At 41.9% G+C, this 17,414-nt stretch overlaps 1 protein-coding gene and 1 non-coding gene across 13 annotated transcripts in view; one reads left to right on the top strand and one right to left on the bottom strand.

The window, feature by feature from the left end:
- The window catches only part of RBFOX1 (RNA binding fox-1 homolog 1), a 2,068,635-nt gene that overhangs the window by 717,772 nt on the left and 1,333,449 nt on the right, over window positions 1-17,414 (top strand). The gene's annotated exons all lie outside the window — the stretch shown is intronic.
- On the bottom strand, window positions 16,687-16,816 carry LOC122433663. Its single transcript, XR_006267153.1, has one exon. It is a non-coding gene; the product is annotated as a small nucleolar RNA SNORA11 (small nucleolar RNA).

The following is a 17,414-nucleotide window of genomic DNA, read 5'->3' as shown; positions in this document are numbered from 1 at the left end:
TGCTGGGGAAATGTGGCCGGGGATGATCCGTTGGCCGTTTGGATGACCAGGCAGGGTGCGTGTTTTGGGCTGAATTGCTTTAGGTCAGGAATTCCATCTTTCCATCTTCTCATGACTATGAAGTGAGGGAGGCCTGGGAACAGTCCAAGCTGAGAGCACTGTGTCCTCTGTTACCTGTTACGTGGACACTAATCTGTTAATTAGAAGGTTTGCTGTAATCACGGGCACTTTATGCCTGCGTCCATTAGTGTTCCTGTTTACACTTGTGTATTAGATGAATTTGCATATCCATACACCCAAGCCTTTCCACTTAGCACTTAGAGGTGCCCTTCTAATTATTCCCTGGTTCAGAGGTGGAAAGTCAAAGCCCACCCCGCCCACTGCAAATTCTGAACTTGAGTGAAGTTGTGGGAACAGCATTGACCTGATGGACAGGGCAAAGACCTTGTGTCTTACTTTGAGAAAATCATTTATAAATATGTTTGTTGATTTTTGAAAAAAGCATATTGAGTGATTGGAATATACCCAGGCACTGTATTAATTTCTGAGACTAAAACAGAAAACAAAATAGAGAAGGCTGGGAATATTTAACTCTGCCACCCCCAACCTTTTTGGCACTAGTGACCGGTTTTGTGAAAGACAATTTTTCTACAGGCAGTTGAGGGGGGGATGGTTTTGGGTGATTCAAGTGACTTACATTTACTGTGCACTTTATTTCTATTATTATTTCATCAGCTCCATCTCAGATCATCAGGCTTTAGATCATGGAGGCTGGGGACCCCTGATATAATTTACTGGGTGATTGAAATAAATAAATATGTAAGAAAAAGGTGGTTATGATTTAAATTGTGATTTAAAGGAAATAAAAATAAACTGTGGATTAACCTCAGTTCATGGGACAGTAAGGGGCTCGGTGGGATTTTAATCATGGGACTTGAAAGTGGCTTTTTCTAAGAGATAACGTTTAAGCTGAAATCCACATGACGCAGTTGCTCAATTGTGTCTGACTCTTTGCGACCCCGTGGACTGTAGCCCGCCAGGCTCTTCTGTTCATGGGATTTCCCAGGCAAGGATACTGGAGTGGGTTGCCATTTCCTTCTCCAGGGGAATCTTCTGACCAGGGATCGAACCTGTATCGCAGGCAGATTCTTTACCACTGAGGCACCAGGGAGGCCCAACCATGTAAATATCAAAGGAAGCACTTCAGTCTGAGGGCAGGATTAGCAGAAAGGCTGTGGGGTGGGGGTGAGTTTACTGGAAGCTTGCTGGAACCAGAAAGGAACAGAGGAGATGGGTTTGGCTGGTGGTAGGAGGGCAGCATCAGATACAGTTGGGGAGGGAAGCGGGCAGCCGGTCCAGGGAGTGGGGTTTCTCGGCCTCAACACTGCTGGCATTTGGGGCTTGACAGTTCCTGGATATGGAGCCGTCCTGTGCGCCGCAGGACGTATGGAAGGATGTTTGACCTCCGCCCACTCGATGCCAGGACCCTGCCATCCTCCAGCTGTGACAACCGCAAGTGTCCCCGGACATCGTCACGAGTCCCCTCCAGCCGCGGCAAGGTCTCTTTCAGTTGAGAACCACTCAAGTTGGGTTTGTAGGCCTCTGAGATGTTTGCATTTGATTCTGGGTTCCATGGAAATTCACTGAACATCTGAAACAGGAGGGTATCATGATTTGATTTACGATTTTTCAAAGATCACTCCATGTTTTCTGAACCAAGGGATGATGGAAGGGCAAAAGTGGAAGGAAAAGAAAATAATCATGGTCCCAGTGAGAGGTTATGGTGCTGTGATGAGAGGGAATAGCCATGGAAACAAAGTCCCATGGGCAAGTGTGTGGTGGGTGAAGCAGGCAGAACTTATTTATGAACTGGATGGACCCGACCAGCAGGGCAAAGATGAAAGAGAATTCCTAGATATATTTTTGAATAACAAATCCGATACCTCTCCCTTCTTTGAGGTGCTCACAGTGGAGTGAGAGAAAACAAATAGATACATCGTGCTCATTACAATGCACTCTAATAAATGTATGTTCAGCATGTGGCAGAGTGGAGGAGAGACTGAATAATTCTTTCAGGGAAAGTCATGGGAGGCTGCTCAGAGGCTGTAAAACTTTAGAAGAATGAGTAGGATTTTGCTAAGTGGAGAAGGAGCTCAGATTCCTGGTTTATGAAGAGAAGCCATAGAAGGTAATCCTTTTTCAATGTTTTATACTTTGGTCAAGGAAACTTACACCCAGAGTGACTCTGTCCTATGTCTTGAGAGGGAAACAGCCTCCAAATTGTTGTCTTTGAAAAGGCTCTTCTCTAAATTTGTGGGCCAGAGCAGCCTTTTCCTGGCGAGGCTGTGTTTTAAGATATTTTGCAAGTGTTTTAACTTAAAAGAAGACGGAGTCTTATTTTGTTTCTATTGAATTTCAAGAGAAGCCTGTGCTGTAAGGAGGAGAGTAACACAGTATTTCCAGGTAATTGTTTTCTGAATCATAGAGTATCTTAAGTACGTCAGAGGTTATAGTTTAGTTAATAGTAATATGGGGGACTTCCCTGGTGGTCCAGTGGTTAAGAGTCCACCTTGCAATGCAGGGGAAGTGGGTTTGATCCCAGGTCAGAGAACTAAGATCTCACATGCAAAGGAGCAATGAAGCCCAAGTGTCTCAACTGAAGAGTCCATGTGCTGCAATGAAATATCCTGCATGATGCAACTAAGGCCCTACACAGCCAAATAAGTAAAATTTACATGCAAAAAAATAGTAATATGGTTTCACCAAGAAACTGAGAGGTAACCAATTATAGTTTGTTCATTTGAACCTCAGGAGCAAAAAAATACCGTTTCCATTTGTGTAAATACAAAGCTAGAAAGTTAAAGCTAAATTTTACCATGTTCTATGCAGTTTGCGGGGATTCCCCAGGTGGCTCTAGTAGTAAAGAACCCTCCTGCCAGTTTAAGAGACATCAGAGATGCCAGTTCAATCCCTGGGTCGGGAAGATCCCCTGGAGGAGGGCATGGCAACCCACTCCAGTGTTCTTGCCTGGAGAATCCCATGGAGAGGGGAGCCTGGCAGGCTATATAGTCCATGGGGTCTCAAAGAGTCAGTTATGACTGAAGCGACTTAGCATGCACGCATGTAGTCTGAAAGGTCAAAATATAGGATCTTGATGGAATATAATAGACTATGGTGATGTCCCTGTCACTTCACTCTCTGTGTTGTGGAAACTTCCCGAGGGAACTCAGAGACTCCTGCCCCCACCCACCTTAATGAGATGCAGACAGCAACTCAGAATAGATGGCCTTCCATAAATACTTGGGGGCCCTCCAGACTAGAACCTTGAGAAACTAGATGGTATGTTAAATTCCCTCCTTGCTTTGCAGGGATTAAAAAACATCTCTCAAATTGACAAGAAAATTGGATAATAAATTAATCGTTTACAGTTTAGTAAACCATATGCACAATTGAAGTTACACGTCATGGGCGTATTTTTATCTGATGGAACATCAGATGAGGGATAAACCATTAGCCCCACCCTCTTCTGCCACAGAAGAACAATGGACTAAAGTCTTTCATAATGGCTTGTTTCAAGATGCTCAGTAAATCAGGCATGCGGTCCTGTCTTTTGTCTTGAAGGGATGTTGAGCAGTGGACCGGGACCAACCAAGCAGGGACACAGAGTCAACTGAGCACTCTGTCTCTTTTGTATAGTCTTTGAAATGTATGTTTGAGAAGTTTCAGCAATAGACATACTTTGCAGCCAAAAGCTGTTTGCTTTTTGACTAGTGGAGTTGGTATGAATTTAACCTACCATTTGTAGTTATAGAAAATGTCTCATTATTTTCCTAAATAAAAGGTTCCAAGGATCCAGTCACCAGAGTTTTGAGAAATTCAATCACAGCTGTTTATGGGGAGTGGGGATGGAATCTATGACTGTCTACCTATTATATGGACATTCATTGTGGAGTTTATGAAAGCTTAGAGTATAAGAAAGAACCAGTTATCTATGGGACCTCATGGGTGTTATTGGGAGGCTCATAATTAAACTTGCCCAGTTCATTTAAAAAGGAACCTCTCTGCTAATTCTGTGCTGACCTGGAACAAGAGACCTTGGCTTGGTACCTTGGTACCTTGGCTTGAGTACCTTGGGTACTCACCTCCATGTATCCAAACCCTTGTTGGTGGTGGTGTTCGGTCACCAAGTCGTGTCTGACTCTTTGCGACCCCCAGGACTGTAGCAAGCCAGGCTCCTCTGTCCTCCACTGTCTCCAGGAGTTTACCCAAACCCATGTGCATTGAGTCGGTGATGGCATCCAACCATCTCATCCTCTGTTGCCCCCTTTTCCATTTACCTTCAGTCTTTCCCAGCATCAGGGTCATTTCAGATGAGTTGGCTCTTCAGATCGGGTGGCCAGAGTATTGGAGCTTCAGCTTCAGCATCAGTCCTTCCAATGAATATTCGAGGTTGATTGCCTTGAGGATTGAGTGATTTGATCTCCTTGCAGTCCAAGGGGCCCTCCAGAGTCTTCTCCAACACTGCAGTTCCAAACACTTGAGGACCCACCAAACGCTCCAGTTCCCTTTTGAGAATCTCCCCTTTCTCAGAATCACTGCTTCTGCCAAGCTCCCACTGCTTGTTTCTTTCTATCTCTTCGTACTTCACCATCCCACATGGTCTCTGCTCACTGTTTCTTTGGACACACAGTACTGTGCTCTTCCCTGGGTTTTGGTTTGGGGGAGGGGACTGGCTTTGTTTTTACCAACCTCGTCATGTTATGCCAGTGGTCCAAATGTTTCATCAGCAGGGTGACCCGTTAACCCCTTGTCTTAACTGGAGCAGTCTTGAGAGGAAAAGGAGGTTCGTTTTCGTCAGTATGCCACAAAGCTGGCTTATGGGCCTAGAACACTAAGGTCATGGCATCTGGTCCCATCACTTTGTGGGAAGTAGATGGGGAGACACCGGAAACAGTGTCAGACTTTATTTTGGGGGGCTCCAAAATCACTGCAGATGGTGATTGCAGCCATGAAATTAAAAGACGCTTACTCCTTGGAAGGAAAGTTATGACCCACCTAGACAGCATATTAAAAAGCTCCTTGGAAGGAAAGTTATGACCCACCTAGACAGCATATTAAAAAGCAGAGACATTACTTTGCCAACAAAGGTCCATCTGGTCAAGGCTATGGTTTTTCCAGTGGTCATGTACGGATGTGAGAGTTGGACTGTGAGGAAAGCTGAACGCCGAAAAATTGACGCTTCTGAACTGTGGTGTTGGAGAAGACTCTTGAGAGTCCCTTGGAGCAAGGAGATCCAACCAGTCCATCCTGAAGGAGATCAGTCCTGGGTGTTCACTGGAAGGACTGATGCTGAAGCTGAAACTCCAGTACTTTGGCCACCTCATGGGAAGAGTTGACTCATTGAAAAGACCTGGGAGGGATTGGGGGGGAAGAAGGGGAGACAGAGGATGAGATGGCTGGATGGCATCACCGACTCGATGGGCGTGAGTTTGAGTGAACTCTGGGAGCTGGTGATGGACAGGGAGGCCTGGCGTGCTGTGATTCATGGGGTCGCAAAGAGTCGGACACGACTGAGCGATTGAACTGAACTGAACTGAACTGTCCCAGGCAAGCTGGGAATTGTGATCACCTTACATAGGGAAGGAAGAAACAAAATAGGAGGGATATCCTACAGTGTTTCCATCAAGAATCTTGAGGAACGACTTCATTTTGGAAACTGTTTATAAGAGGATACTCCATGTCACTCCCTATTAGCACTAGGTATAGTGACATCATGAGATGCAGGCAGGCATGGTGAGGCGTGTCAGGCACTCTCAAACTGTGTACTTTTTTTCACTTTCTTGTGTTTCCATCCCCAACATTGAAAATATGGGATTCTGAGTTCAAATCGGGCTCAGATACTACTCTATTTGACCTTGAGCAATCTGCTAAATTTTGTAGTGTTTGCTCATCTGAAAACAAAAGGGATAATGCTGATGCAAGCATAGAGTGAAGATTAATTAGTTTCTGAAGTGCTGAGATCAACAGATGAAAGGCTTTGAGTGGAAACTATTTTTTTTTTAAGAGGAATTTATCGATGTGGGTGAATTAAAGAGAACTTACTGAACTGAGCTACAGTCACTCGGCTGTGGCTAAGAGTGGGGGAAGAAATAATATTGCTTCTCTCAAAGAACCCCAAATTCTCCCCCCAAATAGCAATGGGGAAAATTGTTTCTTTGTGATTCTGAAAGGGTAAGAAATTATGCAAAGTAAAGGAGCAAGAAGAACAGGAGAATAGATGCTGTTAAGACATTTCAAAGAAACTTTCCAGGATAAACAACTAGGTACCAAAAAATAAAACATGCTCTGCCAGTCCTCTGTGATTAGGTTGTTAGCCAAATGCTTGTAAACCAAGCTGGCTCAGCCAAGATCCCCTCAAGAGGCCTAATGGCCCATATGTCATTAGCAGGAAGATCAGGTTAGGAATGAGAGACTATCCATTCAGAAGTCCTAGAACTGTTTATCACTGCAAGATTACTAGCACTTAGATTACCTATGTTCCTATTTAAAACCAGTTTCACTCTTGTTACATTTGGTCTTTTCTCAAAGAAATAGTATTGCTACTGATGTAGAGATAGAAAATTGAGTCTCAGATAAATTAAATGACCAGTCAATAGCCGTTTGGTTGGGTTAAGTGGTACAGGCAATATTTTGGCAGAGGGCTTCTGATCTGAGAGATACTGATCATTCTGCAGGAAAGTCTCCTAAGTGATATCCAGACAACATATAGAGATGAATGATTTTCTAAGGATCACAGAAGAATTGGAATGAAGACAAGATATTATTTTTGTCAAAGGAAATAAAATATTCTGAGTATTAAACTAATGCACTTTTATCATGGAAATGATGGGAAGTTCCAACAGAGTAGAATTTAAAAATTCAAACTTCCCCAATGTCAAATAGAAACTCTGAGTTATAGTTCTTCTTTGTCTTTTATCCCTGCATTTTTATAATATAGTCATGTTATTCCCTTTAAAGTATAGCATTAATGACTCCGTAACTTTCTACCTTGTGGCCGTTGCATGGTTATATTGGTCTTCCCCTTACATTTTAGAGGTTTAGTGTCCTGTATAAATAAAATCAATAAATAAAAATTACTAGAGGTGAAAAGAAATAGGAAAATATAACCCATGATCTTGAGAAAATAATAGTTAATACCTACATGACCGTGATGTTGGAATGAGCAGATAAGGACTTTAAAACAGGTATTGTAACTTTGAGTAGGAATTTAAAGAAATGCGTAGTTATACAAAAATGAAATATTTAGAATTAAAAATAAATTTTTTATTTATGATTTAGAATTTATTTATTATTTAGAATTAAAAAAATTTTTAATGAAAGCTTTGCTAGTTGGGTTTAGTAGCAAAATGGAGACAGTAGCACAATAGCTTGGTGAACATAATAAAGATTATTATAAAATATTCAATCCAGGGAACAGAGAAATATGATTAAATTATTAACAGACCAGTGGCCTGTGGAACAGTATCTAGTGGTATAGCCTACAGGTAATTAGAGTCCCAGAAAGAAGAAGGACAAATGATGTGTAAAATAGTTGAAATTTCTCCAAATTTGGTGAAATAATTCAAAGTTAAATTCAAGAAGCTCAGGAAATCTCAAGCAGGGCAAATATGAAGAAAACCACAACTTGTATTATTTTAGCATCCATATCATGGTAACGGTGATGAAGGCAAAAGATTTTTAAAAATCTTGAAAGTAGTCATTAAGTATAAGAAGCATAACAATGCTAATAATGGTCAACTTCTCATCAGGAACACTTGAGGCAAGAAGAAAATAGGATGAAACTTCAAATAATTAAGTAAGAAATAAATCTGCTGACCTGGAATTCTAAATTCATAAAGGGTACCCTTCACAGAAGATAATATAAAGGCAGTTTTCTTTTCTTTCTTTTTTTTTTTTTTTTAAATAAAACCAGAGGTTTCATCACCAGGAGACCTGCACTATAGGAAATATGTAAGGAGAATCTTCAGGTTGAAAAGAAATGACCCCAAGTGAACTTATATTTAATGACAAGAATGAAGAGCTTTGAACATGATATGTATGTGGATAAGTATAAAAGGCTATAATATTTCTTTTGTTATTTTTGAAAATACATGTAGCGGTTTAAAGAAGAATGCTATCACTGTTTTTTTTTTTTTTTTTTGAGGGGGGAGGATGGTTATGACATATGTAGACACAAAGGATGAACAGGTTAAACCTACATTGTTGAAATCTTACACTTCACAAGAAGTAGTATAGTTTTAATGCTAGGTAGACTATGCTGTGTTAGGATATGTATTTAATTTCCAGAGCAACCACTAATACAATAAAAATGTGTATAGTTTAAAAGGTAGAAGAGAAACTAAAATGGAATAATATAAACTTTAGTTAACACCAAAGAAAATTGAAAAGGAGAAATAAAGAAACAACGACAAAGCAACAACAGCAAAAATAAAGGACAGATAGAAACAAAAAGCAAATATAAAACTAGTTCAACTGTACCAATACCTATACTAAATATAAATGGACTAAACATTCAAATTAAAAGAAGTCTTTTCAGACTTTTTTTTAAAGAGACAACTATATGCTGTGTACAAGAAGCCCACTTTAAATACAAAACACAGAAACACATGTTATGAAATACAAGAACAGAAAAAGCATAGACTGTAAGCGTAGCAAGCACAGAAACAGCTTTATAAACGGCTTTCATACCCAGCAACTGGAGAATATACACACTTTTCAAGTGGACATGTAATATTCTCCCAAGATCTTAATCAGTTTCAAATTTGAAAAATTACTGGGTGTGTTTTCTGACAATGATGAATTAAACCAGGAGTTGGTAATAATAATATATCTAGAAAAGTCCTCAATTTTTGGAAATTGAATAACACACCTGAAATGACTCTTGGATTAAAGAAGATATCATAGGGGAAATTTTATTTTGAATTGAATGACAATGACAGACAGCATGCCAATTTAGGGTTGTGTATGTGTGTGTATATATACACACACCACATCCTCTTTACCTATTCATCCCTTGATGGATGGACATGTAGGTTGTTTCTGTATCTTGGCTATTGCAAACAATGCTGCCATGAACATAAAGAAAAGAAAGAAAGAAAGAAAGTGAAGTCACTCAGCTGTGTCCGACTATTTGCAACCCCATGGACTGTAGCCTATGAGGCTCCTCTATCCATAGGGGTGCATATATCTTTTTGAACTAGTGTTTTCTTGTTCTTTGACTAAATACTCAGGATTGGAGCAGTGGGTCATATGTTCATTCTAATCTTAATTTTTTGAGGAACCTCCATTCTGCTTCCAAAGTGGCTACACCACTTTATAGGTCCCCCAATAGTGAATACAGATTTCCTTCATTCCACATTATTTCCAGCACTTGTATTCCTTGTCTTTTCAGTAACAGCTATTTTAACAGGTGTGAGGTGATATCTAGTCGTGTTTTTAATTTGCATTTCCCTGATAATTAGTGATGCTGGACATCTTTTCATGTTCCTGTTGGCCATATGTAGGCTTTCTCTGGAAAAATATCTATTCAGATTCTCTACCCATTTTAAAAATTGGATTGTTTGTTGTTGAGGTGTATGAGTTCTTTATTTATTTTGAATATTAATTTCTTAATTAAGGGTGGTGCTATTGTTCCTGCTTCACTGATAAGAAGAAAAAATACTCAAAGAGGTGAAGAGTCCACAGAATCAAAGCCAGGTTATCTGACTTTGTAGACATGTGCCTCTGGCCTCATCCACTGTGTCTCTCCCTGGTGGGACAAGGAGGAAAATGGGAGGGGTGAGGTGGCATGGGAGAAGACAACAGAAAAAACCATGTGCTTCTGGTTTCCTCCTGAAGAAAGGCCATCCATCCATTAATTCCACAAGTACCCATTGAGTTTATACTGCAACCACAGTGAATCTGGGATTTAGAGAGAAATCTGACCTTCATCCCCAACCACTGGTCACTGGGGCAGAATGAGCTTAAGGATGCTTCCCAGGAGGGAAGCCAAGGTTGATGAGCGAAATCTCTTCCTTTTGTATCTCACAGGGAGAAAATGAAATGAGCACAGATATTTAGGTTAATTATTTTCCAAGCCAAACAAAAACCAACAGATTTGTTCTCCTTTAACTTTTCTTTTTTTTTTTTTTAAAGGAATTTCATTGGAATTCAGTCCATGTCTACTGAAGGATGGTTGAAGTATTAAATATAGTCTTTTTCTCCAAATAGCACCCAAAGAAAAGCTAAGTACTACTTACTGCTTGGTGGTTTTCAGTGCGTCCTTGATCTGTACGTTTATACTGGGTTGTTGTCCTCTGCCGCTTCCTCCCACTGTCTGTACAGTACTTACATAGACACACACACCCCTTAATTCTGCAGAGATTCCGTGCATTTGAGTAACGTGGTTTGAATAACATGTTAGTTTGGAATCGTTTGCAAATATCCATGTATTTTCAGTATTGAATATTATTGCTTCTTTCTTTCTTGGCTTTCTGCTTTCCACTCTCATTGCAGCCAGTTCCTTTTGCATATCCATTCTAGAACCTAAAGTACATGTGCGAAGAATGTAGCTGTAGCCAGGTATAACTGTGGCTGAAGCAGTGAGCTGAAATACAAAGGCTAATCAAAGCTTCAGGAGACACACTTTATGTGCTTTAATACATGGCATTTTAAAATGTTCCACCTTTGCCTTCTCAATTTCTGTTTATTTGCTTGTTCGTTGATTTATTTATTTGATTTATGGATCGGAGGCTCAGGTGTTCAAAGCCGAGAGCTGGGGTCCTGAAAGGGACTGAAAGCAGGAAATTGTTTTTCTGAATTATTTTTATTAGCATAGAGCTGCTTTACAGTGTTATGTTAAAGTCTCAGTGTCAAGTACAGTGTTAAGTTTCTACTGTGTAGCTAACTGAACCAGCCGTATACACACATATATCCACTCCCTTCTAACTGAGATCTTATACTCTAGTTGCTGGCTGCTGCTGTTGTTCAGTTGCTTAGTCCTGTCCAACCCTTTGCGACCCCATGGACTTAGCCCGCCAAGCTCCTCTGTCCATGGAATTCTCTGGCAGGAATACTGGAGTGGATAGCCATTTCCTTCTCCAACCCAGGGATCGAACCTGCATCTCCTGCATCAGCAGGCAGATTCTTTACCGTCTGAGCCACCAGGGAAGCCCCAGGACCCCACATGACTCAAGGCCAAAAAAAAAAGAAAAGAAATGTAAATCAGGAGCAATATGATAACAAATTCAATAAAGACTTTAAGAATGGTCCACATCAAACATTGTTTTCAAAAAATTAAAGGAAATAAAAAAAGGGTTGCTAAAGGAAGTGACCAGATGGATTACCTACTCAGCAGCATTTCAGACCAGAATGGGTTATTGGCATCTGATGCTTCTCCTTCCCCTTTTTTTAGGGTGAACCGTGGCCCTCGTTTACTGGGTAGTGAAGAGTTTTCAGGGATATGGGGTCTTCAGTGATAAAACTGAAAGAGGACCCAGGAAATTGGGGTGATTGGTCACTGTAGCCTTTTTGCATATCCTTTTCTCAACTGTGCTAAGAGTGTCACTCTGCCACAGAGGAGGGCAAATTTCGGCAGAAACTGAGGGCGGCTTGAAGGGTGAGTGTCGGAAGACAGCTCCCGAAACACCTAATCCTTAGATTATTCCTGCTTTGAAAGGGAGAAGCCAGGCCATCTTAGGTTGGGAGAATTAAGAACTGGCAAAGGGTCCTGTGGATAGAGGAGCCTGGTGGGCTACAGCCCTTGGGGTCGCAAAGAGTTGGACACAACTTACTGACTCAACAAGAGGGGAACCCCCACCCCCAAGTAACTTTCTTTATTCCTACTCTCTTTATATAACCTCATGTGAATTCTATAGCAAGAATGCTGAGACCAGGCATAATTGAACTGCTAAATATTTATGCTTGCATAACAGAGTGATTAAAAGGCTTTGGGAGAGTCTGATATTCCTATTTCACTATAAAACTTGTTTTAAATCTTGCAATCTGCTTGATAACACAAACATATTTATCATGTTTATAAATGCTATTAAGACTCCTCTGATGTATCTGCTATCCAATAACACAAGAGCAAATGGCTGGGTTTTCATCACATTTTGAAGGTATTTTTGAGGCTGAGCCATGAATCCTTTGGAGAATTGGATTTGGAGAATCAGTAAGCTGCAGGAATAGATTGACTCTCAGATCTCAGTAGCTTCATGTGACCGAGTTTTTATTATGTCCAGTGCAGGTCAGGAAGTGCATGCATGCACTGTGTGTTCAGTTGTGTCTGACTCTTTGCAATCCCATGGACTGTAGCCCACCAGGCTCCTCTGTCCATTGGGTTTTCCTGGAAAGAATACTGGAGTGCGTTGCCCTGCCCTTCTCCAGGGGATCTTCCCGACCCAGAAATTGAACCCATTTCTCTTGCATTGGAAAGTGTATTCTTTACCAACTGAGTCACCTGGGAAGCCTGGGTTGAGGAGGGCTGTCCTACAAATAGTGCCTCAGAGATTCATGCTCCTCTCTTGTAGCTACGTCATCTGGGGTGCATGACTTCCTTTGTGCTTCAGTTACAAGTGAAGCTTACTGGTCAGGACTTGTAACGTGGCCCCACCCAACACAGGAGATCTGGAGCTCAAGTTTCCTGTGGCCAGAAAGGAAAAGAGAACCAGATATCGATGTGGGTCGTGGTATCTAGCAGGCTTCCCTGGTGTCTCAACAGTAAGGAACCCAGCTGACAATGCAGGAGATACAGGTTTGATCCCTGGGTTGGGAGGATCCCCTGGAGGAGGGAATGGCAACCCACCCAAGCATTCTTTCGTGGGAAATCCCATGGACAGAGAAGTCTGGTGAACTACGGTTCATGGAATCACAAAGAGTCAGATACGACTTAGCAACTAAACACCACCACAAAGTGGTATCCAACTCTAGAATCAAGTTAGAGTGGACCCTCTAAAAGGCTTCCCTTTGCTGGCTCAGCTGTTAAAGGATCTGCCTGCAGTGCAGGAGACTGGGTTCAATCCCTGGGTTGGGAAGATCCCCTGGATGAGGGAACTCCACTCCAGTATTCTGGCCCGGAGAATCCCATGGATTGTATAATCCATGGGGTCACAAAGAGTTGGACACGACTGAGCGACTTTCACTTTCTTTCACTCCAAAAGGCAAGCTGTCATGCTGCAGAAGAGCAAGTCATTGACTTGGGGTCTGGCCCTTTTGCCAGAACTAGTGTTATAGTTGCTCCGGTAATTCTAGTAGTTATAGGGATTTATTTAATAATGATCCATGAAACTCATATATCAGGGAGGCCAGCTGCCTTTATTATAAAGTGTCATTGTTTAACCCACTTTCTACAGACTAAAATTGAATGTACGCAAGAGTGATGCACCATATGTGCCCAAGTTATCTACACCTTGGATGCCCAAATTCTGTGTGTAGGAGAGTGAAAAGCCAGGCAAACCAAGGATTCAGTATTATCTGGAGAAACTGCTCCCTCTGGGTGACAGCTGATGCCTCTTGCGTGTCGTGTAGAATACTCAGAGCCCAGCAATGAATGCCTCCTGGACTTTTCCTAAGGTGGTAACACCGAGGACTGTTTATTTTGCAAGATGGCGTCATGCAATCTCAAGCTTGTTAGAATGATCAGTTATGCAATAGAATGGTCAATTCTCATAGCATTTCTCTCACTATCTCAGATTCTCTTTACTGAGGGAACAACCATGAATTTTATGCAACCTTTCATCTGGGGATTCAGTCTTTCACCGCCATTGCTCCTTCATATAATCCAACTGTAGTGGCCTCTCCCTGAACAGAAGAAGCAGCGTGTTCAGAAGCTGTGTATGCAGCATTGCACTCTGCCAAAAGAAACATAAAATTTAGACAAACATGGAAGTCATTAATGCTGTGCTGTTATTTGCTTAACAGAAAAATGGATAAAGCATAATTCTTGCCTGTGAAGGGAAATATATAATACTAGTTGGGTTATTTGGAGGTCAATTCCTTCTCTTTTCTCCATTTGCTGAACTATTTCTGGAAATTCAGGTTTCTTTTTTTTCTCGTTAAAGCACATTATTGATACTTGGCATCTCCACAGTAATAGAATTTTGAAGAGCTCATCTTGTCCCCATCCTAAGCCAAGTTGTGGATGGGTCAGAAAATGATGCTGTAGATTGACAATTCTGAACATAACATCTTTCTGGGAGTGCATTATTGGAAAGGGTGTTTGAAAGACTACACTTCTTTTTGAGGTCAGGAACATTTGGGGGCAGAAGAACTTGAATGGGCCGATTGATGTCAGGAGTGAAGAATAGAACAGTGACTTGAAATTAACTGTTGTGTGTTTATCCAATGGCTGATCCGCCTACTGTCCCTGTGACTGTGGGCAGAACAGAAAGAAGTTCTGCTTTTTATCATTGAAATGGGCACTAGAATGCCCGCTCAGATTGTGGACATCGGTGGACTGCTGAGGTCCAATTAAGGCAACCTGCTTTGAGAGGGGTTAGGAAAATGATGAGTGGTCCACAAATATTTGGTGTTATGATGGGGTATCATTGGTGGGGAATGGTTAAGATCAATACGTAAGCAAAGTGACCAGCTATCCATTTACTCAGCAAATAGTACCTATATGTCTGTCTGTATGTGTGTCTATACATCTGTGTCTAGCAGAATGTCTCTATACTCTGTGTCTGTCTCTATACCTTTATTTCTGTATCTATATGTTCATCCGTGTCCATAGCTATACTATTATATATCTGTGCCTTTATTGCATCTGACTCTTTGCAACTCCATGGACTGCCGCCGGTCAAGCTCTTCTGTCCATGGGATTTCCCAGGCAAGAATACAGGAGTGGATTGCCGTTTCCTATTCCATGGGATCTTCCTGACCCAGGAATCTAACCCGAATCTCTTGCGTCTCCTGCATTGGCAGGCAGATATTTTTTTTTTTTTTTAAATCACTGCCCCACCTCAGAAACCCTTTATTTATATGCCCATATCTAATCCAAGTCTCTATATCTCTATGCTGATATGTTTATATCTATACCTATACTTTGGAGAAGGAAATGACAACCCACTGCAGTATTCTTGCCTGGAGAATTCCATGGATAGAGGAGCCTGGAGGGCTACAGTCCATGGGGTCGCGAGAGTCAGACATGACTTAAGAGACTAAACCATACTTGCAAATTTATCTTTGTGTATATCTATGAAGCTTCAATACTTTGGCCACTGGATGCAAAGAACTGACTCATTGGAAAAGACCCTGATGCTGGGAAAGATTGAAGGCAGGAGGAGAAGGGGATGACAGAGGATGAGATGGTTGGATGGCATCACTGACTCGATGGACATGAATTTGAGCAAACTTCTAGAGATAGTGAAGGACTTCTAGAGGGGCCTGGCATGCTGCAGTCCACGGGGCTGTAAAGAGTCAGATATGACCAAGCGCCAGAACAGCTGCAAGAAAGCTCCCCCCCCCCCAGAGAAGGAGAGAGAGGACGAGCAAGCGCGAGTGGGGAGAGAGTGTTGTGTTCCCTCCTGAGAACCGGGGGAGCAGCTGGAAGTGAGCCATCACGGTTTTGACTTAGAGCTCTCAGGAGGGACTTGCATTGAACAAATGTATCTTGAATGAATTACAAGCGTCATGAAGGAAAAGTACCGGATTAAAGTAGGAATTTCATCCCAGTAGGAACCATCCATGTGTGTGTGGGGGGTGGGCACAAAGAAAATAAAATAAGTCATAGATCCTCACACCATGTAGGTGGTCCATGTATGTAGACACCAGTGTTTGGGAAGAGATCCCTGGAAAGAGAAACACTTCATTCTAGAGAGTGCCATCCATGAACACAAAATGGATGTGTCTCAAGGAATAAGAAAGGTACTTTATTTTTTTTTTTTGAGGTTAATTTGTGCTTTTATTTGCCAGTATAATTAACCACAATGGCCTGCAGGCTTCTTTGATCTAAAAAAAATACATTTTATATCACAGTCCAACAAACACACACACATATATAATATGTATACATACATAAAAGTGAAACAAGTTTTGCCAAAAATGTCTACCCTGAGTGTTAAATTTTTTTTTGGAGATTTTTTTCTTTTTTTAAAGCAGTTTTAGGTTTACAATAAAACTTGACAGGAACATACAGAAATTCCCCATATTCTCCCTCCCCTCACATGAATAGCCATTATCAACAGAACGGTACCTCTTCTTTTTTTCTTTTTAGACCAAGGATGACTGCATTGACACGTCATCAAAACATCCCCAGTTGACCTTAGGGTTCACTTTAATGAGCAGAGCAGTGTTGCATATTCTATGGGTTTGGACAAAAGTATGACCACATATATCCATCATTGTAATGTCGCACAGAGCACTTTCACTGCTCATGAGAACATCTGTGCTCTGTACATTCCTCTCTGCAAACTCCTGACAACCACTCATCTTTTTACTGTCTCCAGAGTTTTGCCTTTTGCAGAATGGCATACAGTTGGAATCTTTTTCTTTCTCCTTGAAATGAGAGATTCAGACCATTTATGAGACCACTCCTGACCCACCCAGGCGTGGACCAGACAGGCTCCGGGGGCAAGCTCCCCCACCACATGCTGCGGCTTTCCTTCCAGCACTGGCCCTGCCCAGCAGCCACGTGGAGCTGCAGGGGACATGTGTTGGGTTTCTGCTCACAGGAAGGCCACACGTTTTGTGCCCCTCGTCACAGTGAACCCAGGTTCCTGTCGGGTGTGTTATGAACAGACGAGCCATTTCTTCAGGCCCCCTGCTCTGAGCACACCCCAGAAAGGTACTTTAAATTATGTAGTGGGCTGTATCTGACTTACTCTGCGTTTAATATCCTGGATCTAGGTGCTGTTATTTTCTGTAGTTTATTTATGTTGCACTTACTCATTTTGGGCTGCACCGGGTCTTCGTTCCTGCATGTGGGCTTTCTCTAGTTGCGGTGTGCGGGCTTCCCGTTGCGGTGGCTTCTCTTGTTGCAGAGCACAGGCTCTAGGTGCCTGGACTTCAGGAACAGTTGTGGCTCTGAAGCTCGTTACTTTCAGCCCCCGGGCTCTAGAGCATCGGCTCAGTAGTTGCGGCGCTGGCGTATGTTTTTAATGCACTGGATTTCCCATCAAGATAAGCTCTAGGTTTTAATTCAGCAGGTGCTCCTAGCTCATCTTTTCTCTCTCATCCTATTATGGCAGACAGATCCTTTCACCCTTCATAGGCTTTGAAATGGAAGGAATATACGGTCTACACCTGAGCGTTTCCATATGCTGTATACCATGCTTGGACCTCAAAGCCAGTTTCTCTCTCTTTCTTTTGTCTCAGATATCTACAAGCACATCCTTTGTGGAGGCCGTGGTAAGTTCCCACCACAAAAGGATGAGATG

This window comes from Cervus canadensis, chromosome 32 (genome assembly GCF_019320065.1).
Source record: "Cervus canadensis isolate Bull #8, Minnesota chromosome 32, ASM1932006v1, whole genome shotgun sequence".
In the NCBI taxonomy this organism is placed as follows: Eukaryota; Metazoa; Chordata; class Mammalia; order Artiodactyla; family Cervidae; genus Cervus; species Cervus canadensis.
The sequence above is the reverse complement of the archived record's forward strand: the minus strand, read 5'-3'. Positions and strand labels throughout refer to the sequence as shown.